Genomic DNA, 11,437 nt, shown 5'->3' with positions numbered 1-11,437 from the left:
CGGATCTCCGGGCGGGGACTACTCAAGAGGATGTCGTTATCAGGAGAAAGAAAACTGGCATTCTACGGATCGGAGCGTGGAATGTCAGATCCCTTAATCGGGCAGGTAGGTTAGACAATTTAAAAAGGGAAATGGATAGGTTAAAGTTAGATATAGTGGGAATTAGTGAAGTTCGGTGGCAGGAGGAACAAGACTTCTGGTCAGGTGACTACAGGGTTATAAACACAAAGTCAAATAGGGGTAATGCAGCAGTAGGTTTAATAATGAATAGGAAAATAGGAATACGGGTAAGCTACTACAAACAGCATAGTGAACGCATTATTGTGGCCAAGATAGATACGAAACCCACACCTACTACAGTAGTACAAGTTTATATGCCAACTAGCTCTGCAGGTGACGAAGAAATTGAAGAAATGTATGATGAGATAAAAGAAATTATTCAGATAGTGAAGGGAGACGAAAATTTAATAGTCATGGGTGACTGGAATTCGAGTGTAGGAAAAGGGAGAGAAGGAAACGAAGTAGGTGAATATGGATTGGGGCTAAGAAATGAAAGAGGAAGCCGCCTGGTAGAATTTTGCACAGAGCACAACTTAATCATAGCTAACACTTGGTTTAAGAATCATGATAGAAAGTTGTATACATGGAAGAACCCTGGAGATTCTAAAAGGTATCAGATAGATTATATAATGGTATGACAGAGATTTAGGAACCAGGTTTTAAATTGTAAGACATTTCCAGGGGCAGATGTGGACTCTGACCACAATCTATTGGTTATGACCTGTAGATTAAAACTGAAGAAACTGCAAAAAGGTGGGAATTTAAGGAGATGGGACCTGGATAAACTGAAAGAACCAGAGGTTGTACAGAGTTTCAGGGAGAGCATAAGGGAACAATTGACAGGAATGGGGGAAATAAATACAGTAGAAGAAGAATGGGTAGCTTTGAGGGATGAAGTAGTGAAGGCAGCAGAGGATCAAGTAGGTAAAAAGACGAGGACTAGTAGAAATCCTTGGGTAACAGAAGAAATATTGAATTTAATTGATGAAAGGAGAAAATATAAAAATGCAGTAAATGAAGCAGGCAAAAAGGAATACAAACGTCTCGAAAATGAGATCGACAGGAAGTGCAAAATGGCTAAGCAGGGATGGCTAGAGGACAAATGTAGGGATGTAGAGGCTTATCTCACTAGGGGTAAGATAGATACTGCCTACAGGAAAATTAAAGAGACCTTTGGAGATAAGAGAACCACTTGTATGAACATCAAGAGCTCAGATGGAAACCCATTGTAAGCAAAGAAGGGAAAGCAGAAAGGTGGAAGGAGTATATCGAGGGTCTATACAAGGGCGATGCACTTGAGGACAATATTATGGAAATGGAAGAGGATGTAGAAGAAGATGAAATGGGAGATACGATACTGCGTGAAGAGTTTGACAGAGCACTGAAAGACCTGAGTCGAAACAAGGCCCCCGGAGTAGACAACATACCATTGGAACTACTGACAGCCTTGGGAGAGCCAGTCCTGACAAAACTCTACCATCTGGTGAGCAAGATGTATGAAACAGGCGAAATACCATCAGACTTCAAGAAGAATATAATAATTCCAATCCCAAAGAAAGGAGGTGTTGACAGATGTGAAAATTATCGAACAATCAGTTTAATAAGCCACAGCTGCAAAATACTAACACGAATTCTTTACAGACGAATGGAAAAACTAGTAGAAGCCGACCTCGGGGATGATCAGTTTGGATTCCGTAGAAATACTGGAACACGTGAGGCAATACTGACCTTACGCCTTATCTTGGACGGAAGATTAAGGAAAGGCAAACCTACGTTTCTAGCATTTGTAGACTTAGAGAAAGCATTTGACAATGTTGACTGGAATACTCTCTTTCAAATTCTAAAGGTGGCAGGGGTAAAATACAGGTAGCGAAAGGCTATTTACAATTTGTACAGAAACCAGATGGCAGTTATAAGAGTCGAGGGACATGAACGGGGAGCAGTGGTTGGGAAGGGAGTAAGACAGGGTTGTAGCCTCTCCCCGATGTTATTCAATCTGTATATTGAGCAAGCAGTAAAGGAAACAAAAGAAAAATTGGGAGTAGGTATTAAAATCCATGGAGAAGAAATAAAAACGTTGAGGTTAGCCGATGACATTGTAATTCTGTCAGAGACAGCAAAGGACTTGGAAGAGCAGATGAACGGAATGGATGGTGTCTTGAAGGGAGGATATAAGATGAACATCAACAAAAGCAAAACGAGGATAATGGAATGTAGTCGAATTAAGTCAGGTGATGTTGAGGGAATTAGGTTAGGAAATGAGACGCTTAAAGTAGTAAAGGAGTTTTGCTATTTGGGGAGCAAAATAACTGATGATGGTCGAAGTAGAGAGGATATAAAATGTAGACTGGCAATGGTAAGGACAGCGTTTCTGAAGAAGAGAAATTTGTTAACATCGAGTATAGATTTAAGTGTCAGGAAGTCATTTCTGAAAGTATTTGTATGGAGTGTAGCCATGTATGGAAGTGAAACATGGACAGTAAATAGTTTGGACAATAAGAGAATAGAAGCTTTCGAAATGTGGTGCTACAGAAGAATGCTGAAGATGAGATGGGTAGATCACATAATTAATGAGGAAGTATTGAATAGGATTGGGGAGAAGAGAAGTTTGTGGCACAACTTGACCAGAAGAAGGGATCGGTTGGTAGGACATGTTCTGAGGCATCAAGGGATCACCAATTTAGTATTGGAGGGCAGCGTGGAGGGTAAAAATCGTAGGGGGAGACCAAGAGATGAATACACTAAGCAGATTCAGAAGGATTTAGGTTGCAGTAGGTACTGGGAGATGAAGAAGCTTGCACAGGATAGAGTAGCATGGAGAGCTGCATCAAACCAGTCTCAGGACTGAAGACCACAACAACAGCAACAACAACACACACACATATATATATATATATATATATATATATATATATATATATATATATATATACACTCCTGGAAATTGAAATAAGAACACCGTGAATTCATTGTCCCAGGAAGGGGAAACTTTATTGACACATTCCTGGGGTCAGATACATCACATGATCACACTGACAGAACCACAGGCACATAGACACAGGCAACAGAGCATGCACAATGTCGGCACTATTACAGTGTATATCCACCTTTCGCAGCAATGCAGGCTGCTATTCTCCCATGGAGACGATCGTAGAGATGCTGGATGTAGTCCTGTGGAACGGCTTGCCATGCCATTTCCACCTGGCGCCTCAGTTGGACCAGCGTTCGTGCTGGACGTGCAGACCGCGTGAGACGACGCTTCATCCAGTCCCAAACATGCTCAATGGGGGACAGATCCGGAGATCTTGCTGGCCAGGGTAGTTGGCTTACACCTTCTAGAGCACGTTGGGTGGCACGGGATACATGCGGACGTGCATTGTCCTGTTGGAACAGCAAGTTCCCTTGCCGGTCTAGGAATGGTAGAACGATGGGTTCGATGACGGTTTGGATCTACCGTGCACTATTCAGTGTCCCCTCGACGATCACCAGTGGTGTACGGCCAGTGTAGGAGATCGCTCCCCACACCATGATGCCGGTTGTTGGCCCTGTGTGCCTCGGTCGTATGCAGTCCTGATTGTGGCGCTCACCTGCACGGCGCCAAACACGCATACGACCATCATTGGCACCAAGGCAGAAGCGACTCTCATCGCTGAAGACGACACGTCTCCATTCGTCCCTCCATTCACGCCTGTCGCGACACCACTGGAGGCGGGCTGCATGATATTGGGGCGTGAGCGGAAGACGGCCTAACGGTGTGCGGGACCGTAGCCCAGCTTCATGGAGACGGTTGCGAATGGTCCTCGCCGATACCCCGGGGAGCAACAGTGTCCCTAATTTGCTGCGAAGTGGCGGTGCGGTCCCCTACGGCACTGCGTAGGATCCTACGGTCTTGGCGTGCATCCGTGCGTCGCTGCGGTCCGGTCCCAGGTCGACGGGCACGTGCACCTTCCGCCGACCACTGGCGACAACATCGATGTACTGTGGAGACCTCACGCCCCACGTGTTGAGCAATTCGGCGGTACGTCCAGCCGGCCTCCCGCATGCCCACTATACGCCCTCGCTCAAAGTCCGTCAGCTGCACATACGGTTCACGTCCACGCTGTCGCGGCATGCTACCAGTGTTAAAGACTGCGATGGAGCTCCGTATGCCACGGCAAACTGGCTGACACTGACGGCGGCGGTGCACAAATGCTGCGCAGCTAGCGCCATTCGACGGAGAACACCGCGGTTCCTGGTGTGTCCGCTGTGCCGTGCGTGTGATCATTGCTTGTACAGCCCTCTCGGAGTGTCCGGAGCAAGTATGGTGGGTCTGACACACCGGTGTCAATGTGTTCTTTTTTCCATTTCCAGGAGTGTATATATATATATATATATATATATGACTACCCAATAGGGGCCACACAATCGCTTTTCTTCTGTAACCTTAACAGTATTTACCGAACCCTTTACATTTTCGTAAGCTTTGTACATGAACATAGAAGTTGCTATTCCCCGATGAATTCATCTCCAAATGACTTCATTCCATTCTTTGATTTTTGGAATGTCGCATATTAGCTACCATTTCAGTACACACGGTTAAACCAAAATAGCAGGGTATTCTGTAATTTGTTTTGACACTTCAATTATGGTGATAAAGTATTATGATGATAAAGCTTTCCTTGTTTTCATCTTATGCCCTATCGTCAGAATCTACGCTACATTGAAATAAAAAAAATCGGCGTTACGCTAGAAGTAGCTAATGAAACTCGCAAGTTAACTGATCAGAATGAATATGACATAATTTGAATGTCAGTGAAACATATATAAAAGACATTTCAACAGATTTTTTTCAGAAATGAAACAGTTTTGTTCTTACATTTGCGGAGACCTGCATCAAGCCATTCATCAGGCTGAATAATGTAACAACAGCAGCATATGATACTTGCAGGTCCGAAAGAGGCCACTTTATAATTCTTCATGACTAAAGTGATACGTTCAGTTGGTCGTTTGTCCTGCCAAAATCTGCGATTCCGATTACCTCAAACTAACGCATTTCCTGAGACGAGGTACTTTGTAATATCTCTTTATATTCGATGAATTATTCTGATACAATTCTACCCTTGAATGACGTTTACTAATTTTCTATCTTCATACTCGCAGAATCCATGTGCAAAATGGTTTCATACAATAGCTATGCCATGAGCGCATAATTATTCTTTGTAGGACTCTCTCTGGTGTTTGTTAGGAAAAAAAGCTTCCGAGATTGTCTTCGTGCCGATTAGCTTGAGCTTTGTTTTGAATAACTGTAATCTGATTATTGAGATTTATCACAGAAGATAACTGATACGAACTGTACGATTAAAAAGGAAATATATATAGATTGCTCCTTCTTACAAAAGGTGTGTATTTGACATTTGAGAATTAATGATATTTATCGATATTTTGCGTAGTTGTTAATCAGAAGGGAACTTCCGAAAGACTGGATACGAACCTGCATTTAGTAATCCAAGAGCTCCATTACTTCTTCGGAAGGTTAAACTTCATCAAAGCCAAATATCCGCTTGATCTGAGGTTTCCCGACTGGTTATACAACGCTCCCAAAATTACGAGGCATTTTATTTGTACAGATTAGCAGACTGCCGCAAAGCACGAGCCTGCAGAGAAGAAGAATCATCGCCTGATTTCATTCTAACAAATAAAATTTCAGAATCATTTTGAGTGACTGAGCTATGACTGTGTTTCCTATAATGAATGATTGATTGCTCGAACGAATTGAGAGCTACAGAATTACGTAAATAGGAGGAAAAATTACAACTTGATGGGACGCTTCTTAGTCCTGCAGTCAGCCAGTTGCACAGGACGACATCCCGACGGCAGCGCCATCGGCACGATGAGGACATAAGCGCCGCGCCGCCTGTTCGCGGCCCAGTTGAAGACCAGCCAGTTCTGCGGTTCTACAGCAGAGACTTCAAGAATAGCATCAAGACTAGTGTCTACTGTGTGGCATTGTCTATACTGAGGAGATTTATTATGTTGTGTGTCCCCCTTTGATTGCGAAAAATCTGTTTAACACAAAGTTAAGTATTGTAATCATTTCCTTTTGTAATAAATTTTACTAATACGATTTGCTCAAATTGTGGTCTAGCGATCCGAGAAAGCAGGTTTCCTAGGCACCCCATATTTGATGAGCAGGCAGAATACAACATTGCGGATGTCTGCTACCTGATGCATTGCAAAGTTGCTGTCATAGATACTTAGCCCATATAGCTGCAAATTTTTTGCTATAGTTCTTTAGGTTTCTGCTTCAGAAGTAAGAAAGCATTTTTTTTAACTGTCCGACCATGTTGTTGGCCAAAGCTCTGAATCTTTGTTCGACATTTATGAAATACCTATTAAGATTATGTGACTTCCCATGCGTAGGCTTTGTAGACGAAGTCACTAACGTACGCTGATGTGGTGTGTTCGAACTGAAGGTAACCGGTTCGAATAATGGCTGTAGAAAAGATGTTAGTCAAGAGCATTTGGTCGACAAAGTGGAGAGGAGTCGAGTCTTGAAGTTACTGATCACCAGTCTTTGAGAGAAATCCGGAATTAAATACTAAAGCTATCCGTAGTGCCTCGTGGAGTAAAAGATGGTCAATGAAAACCCGTCCTTCGGAGGGGAATGACTGATTTTCTTCGAGAGTATTGATCTACACACATCAAACAATGTCTTGCATCATCCCTGTTCCCAGAACTCCTGAAGAGAGCCGTTGCCTGTGGATTTTGTATCACAGACACAGTGCCTTTGACTGTTCAGAGATGTTACTAAAGCATGCATGAGCAGCGCCTATTAGACGGTCGGAGTCCGAGAGCCGATCAGTTCCAGTCATTCCACTAGGAAGGAGGTACACGGCTCGTGTTATCTGTAGTTCAACCATGCCTAGGCGGTCAATAGCGCGGTTCGATCGCGTCCGCATTGCTACATTGTGCCAGGAATGTTGTAAGGTGTCAGGCAAATCCAACACCTTCCATGAAAATCCTGACATGATAGCAAATCCGACAGTATGTCACATAGTTCCGAATAAATCCTGACATTAAATTAACCAAAGTAATACAACTAAGGAGTGAGCAAATGGAATACCACAGACTAACACAAGAACGCCTAAATGCGTGTCATACCTTCCCACCGTGAAACAGACGCAGTTCTCAGGGGAGAAACGAGAACAGAAGCCGAGAGCAGAATCGTGTAGGCTAGGAGGCCCTACGATAAGGGACGGACACCCACGTCTCCAGCTGACCGCCAGGACCACCCCCCAGCCCATGTTAAAAGTTAGAGCCCTCCAGAAGAACAGTATAGATCTTACGATAACACTAAAAGAGTCACACCAGCTGCAAGTTTTAGCGTGAGACTTTTTCGCGTCTCTGTTACGTAGCAAACATTAAAAACATTGCCCCATCACGAAAAGTATAGCGTTTCTCGTTGGATAGACAGAATTTTTGTAGGCGGAGCTTAAGGTTAACATTGAGACCCCGATTGGTCAGTTGAAAACACAGCCAGATAGCTTTTTTTAAACCAACTTCGGTAAATTGTAGTAAGGAGAAGTTAGAGAGAGTTGCTACCGAGACGGCGAGATGCGTGGAGTTGCGCTGCCCGCCATCCCCTAACGCTGCCTAAACACCGACAAGGTAATGAATACACGCGATGCCGCATTTTTGAGCGCATAAGGCTTCACTCAGAACAGCAGAAGTCTCATCTGTTTCATCCCCTTTTAATGTAATACTAGTGTCGATCGTCAATTAAAGCTCATGGTATTCACATTTGCTACTAGAAGTTAAAATCTGAAACGCGATGATTTTTATGTTATATAATTATTGAGAAGCCACACCAGCCACTGTAATTTACGACAAGTTAAATAAGTAATTAAAGATAATTGAGGATCACTGTAGACCATTTTGATAGTTTTCTCTTTTTATGAAACTTAACTTAAACCTAGATTATAGATGTGATATGGCATAGGTCATCCTTCGATCCATTGTAGAACTTGGAAACCCATTCAGGGAATATTCGTTCACATTTTTGTTGAACGCAGTTAATTTTTATCATCCTGTATTAAAATATTTCCTTTTATGAATATTGCAATTTATAAACAATGTTTTGTGTGTAGAATAAAATTTCCAATGGTAAATTTAACTGCTTTTTCGACGTTATTTTACCAGCTAACTAAAAAAATGAAAGCCTTGAACCCCTTCCACTAAATTTAGTTAGTATTAAGATTCTTTTACAGGGAGTGCAGTGGAGCTGACGCTGAAATCATTAAGTATTTAGTTATATCATCGCTAGTCTCACTGAACTCTTCTGAACTCTACATGTCATGTGTGGTCTGGCGTCTCCTTACCAGCAACAGGTCCCAGGTTCAAACTAGTCAATTCCCTAAAAAACACGCTCAGAGCGTCGTTGCGCGAAAGTGGTAGGGAGACACGACTTAGAACAAACAGACACCACGCAGAATGTTAGAAGGTCTCTCAGCAAGGGAAGTATCCAGGCGTTTTGGAGTGAACCAAAGCGATGTTGTTCGGACATGGAGGAGAAACAGAGATACAGGAACTGTCGATGGCATGCCTCACTCAGGCCGTTAAAGGGCTACGACTGCAGGGGATGACTACTACCTAAGGATTATGACTCGGAGGAACCCTGACAGCAACGCCACCATGTTCAATAATACTTGTCGTGCAGGAACTGGACGTCGTGTTACTACTCAAACTATGCGCAGTTAGCTGCATTATGTGCAACTTCTCTCCCGACGTCCATGGCGAGGCCCATCTATGCAACCACGACACCATGCAGCGCTGTACAGATGGGCCCAACAACATACTGAATGGACCGCTCCGGATTGACATCACGTTCTCTTCACCGATGAGTGTCGCATATGCCTTTAACAGACAATGGTCGGAGACGTGTCTGGAGGCAACCCAGTTAGGCTGAACGCCTTAGACACACCGTCCAGTGAGTGGAGCAGGTGTAGGTTCCCTACTGTTGTGGGGTGGTATCATGTGGGGCCGACGTACGCCACTGGTGGTCATGGAAGGCCCCGTAACGGCTGTGCGATACGTGAATGCCATCCTCCCACCGATAGTGCAATCATATCGGCAGCATATAGGCGAGGCATTCGTCTTCATGGACGATAATTCGCGCCACCATCGTGCACATCTTGTGAATGACTTCCTTCAGGATAACGACATCACTCGACTAGAGTGGCCAGCATGTTCTCCAGATATGAACCCTATCGAACATGCCTGGGATAGATAGAAAAGGGCTGTTTACGGACGACGTGACCCAGCAACCTCTCTGAGGAATCTACTCCGAATCGTCATTGAGGAGTGGGACAATCAGGACCAACAGTGTCTTGATGAACTTGTGTATAGTATGTCACGATGAATACAGACATGCATAATGCAAGAGGACGTGCTACTGGGTATTAGAGATATCGGTGTGTACGGCAATCTGGACCACCACCTCCGAAGGTCTCGCTGTACGGTGGTACAACATGCAATGTGTGGTGTCCATGAACAATAAAAAGGGCGGTAGAGATGTTTATATTGATCTCTATCCCAATTTTCTGTGCAGGTTCCGGAACTCACGGAACCGAGATGATGCAAAACTGTTTCTGATGTGTGTGTATTCGTTCGCTAGTTTCATCCTCTCCCTTTCTATTACCTGCAACAGCATAAACGCAGCGCTATGCTGGACACGCGGGATTGATAGCCACACCCAGGATACTGTCACAGACTTGAACTTCACGTGTATAAGCATAGCGCATCACATCTAACAGGAAGCGACTCAAAGCAAGCAGAGACGAAGTTACGGCAGAAATAAAAAGAGGAATCATGCTTCCTAGAAGGATGACACGAACGTAAATGGGAATCCGCAGAAAGACGAAATATAATATATTATTCCCTGTACTTGTACGTGAGAAGACTGCCTTAGGGAACACTACCATGTGTCAACTTGACTCAGTGTTGTCATGAACAAGTCCAAACCCGATACCTCCATTATGCGAATCTGTCACACATCGACCCCGAACCATCTTGCAGAACTGAAACAATACAATCAACTGGCCTCTATATTGCCATAACTGACATCGGAAGATGAGGTTCGTATGGCTCCCTTCTACCCGTACCACCTACAGTGCTTCAAAGCGACCAGCCCGCTGTTTTAATGAGGGTAGTGTTATCTTGAACTTTCATTTAGTTACTGTATTACTTGAGGAAACAGAATTGCACGAGTTTCTAATAAAATTGGTGAACCGGTAACAGTCTGAGTAATAAATACACGGTGTCCACTGAAGTAGGCCTTGATTTCTAACTTAAAATTCTCGAAAACTAAGATCGACAGACGAGTGCACGAGAAGGTATGTTTATTTTAGAAGCTTTAAGAATTTTATACAGAAGTTTCGAAATAGTTCGAAAAGCTGCTAATAGACGGCGCTGTACGCGGTGCAAGTTGTATGCTAGCAGCGTCATAATTAAACTCTTCTTCTGCCACATGTCTTCACAATGTTTAGCCGTTCGGGGAAGCTGTTCGGTCTTAGGCGCCTTGCCATGGTTCGTGCAGCTCCACCCATCGGAGGTTCGAGTCCTCCCTCGAGCATGTGAGTGTGTTGTCCTTAGCGTAAGTTAGTTTAAGTTACATTAAGTAGTGTGTAGGCCTAGGTACCGATGACCTCAGCAGTTTGATCCCATAGGAACTTTCCACGAATTTTCCAGAATGTCGACCACTCACAATACGGAGGTGCGGGAAAGTTTAATGAAGTTTGCCGTCAGATGCTACAGCGTCTCAACGGAAATGGATTCAGGTGCCACGCAAATCGCTGATTCAAACTCATCCAGGGTGGTGGGATGGTTCCGGTAGACACTGTCTTTCAAGGAGTGGCCGAGCGGTCCTAGGCGATTCAATCTGGAACCGCGCGACTGTTAGGGTCGCAGGTTCGAATCCTGCCTCGGGCATGGACGCGTGTGATGTCCTTAGGTTAGTTAGGTTTAAGTAGTTCTAGGGGTCTGATGACCTCTGATGTTAAGTCCCATAGTGCTCAGAGCCATTTGAACCATTTGACGTGTCTTTCAATGTAACCCACACACAGATATCACAATGAGTCAGATAAGGCGGATATAGAGAGGGATCAATCCCTGCGCCCGTAAATTTGCAGTATTCCAACGCAATAGCTCCATTCCCGAAGTATTAATGCAGAAAGCGGAGCCCTTATTCGTTGCGATGTGATCCGACTCCTCATACTGCATCAAGCACTCGGTGTGACGATGATTTGTTCGAAAGTTGCTACGTAATGTTCACTGGTGACCGTTTCTCACTTGAAAAAATGACCAATAATGCGTGTTATGCATACCGCAGCCTAAACAGAAA

The sequence above is a fragment of the Schistocerca serialis genome, chromosome 1 (genome assembly GCF_023864345.2).
Source record: "Schistocerca serialis cubense isolate TAMUIC-IGC-003099 chromosome 1, iqSchSeri2.2, whole genome shotgun sequence".
Classification (NCBI taxonomy): domain Eukaryota; kingdom Metazoa; phylum Arthropoda; class Insecta; order Orthoptera; family Acrididae; genus Schistocerca; species Schistocerca serialis.
This window is presented reverse-complemented; position numbering follows the sequence as displayed.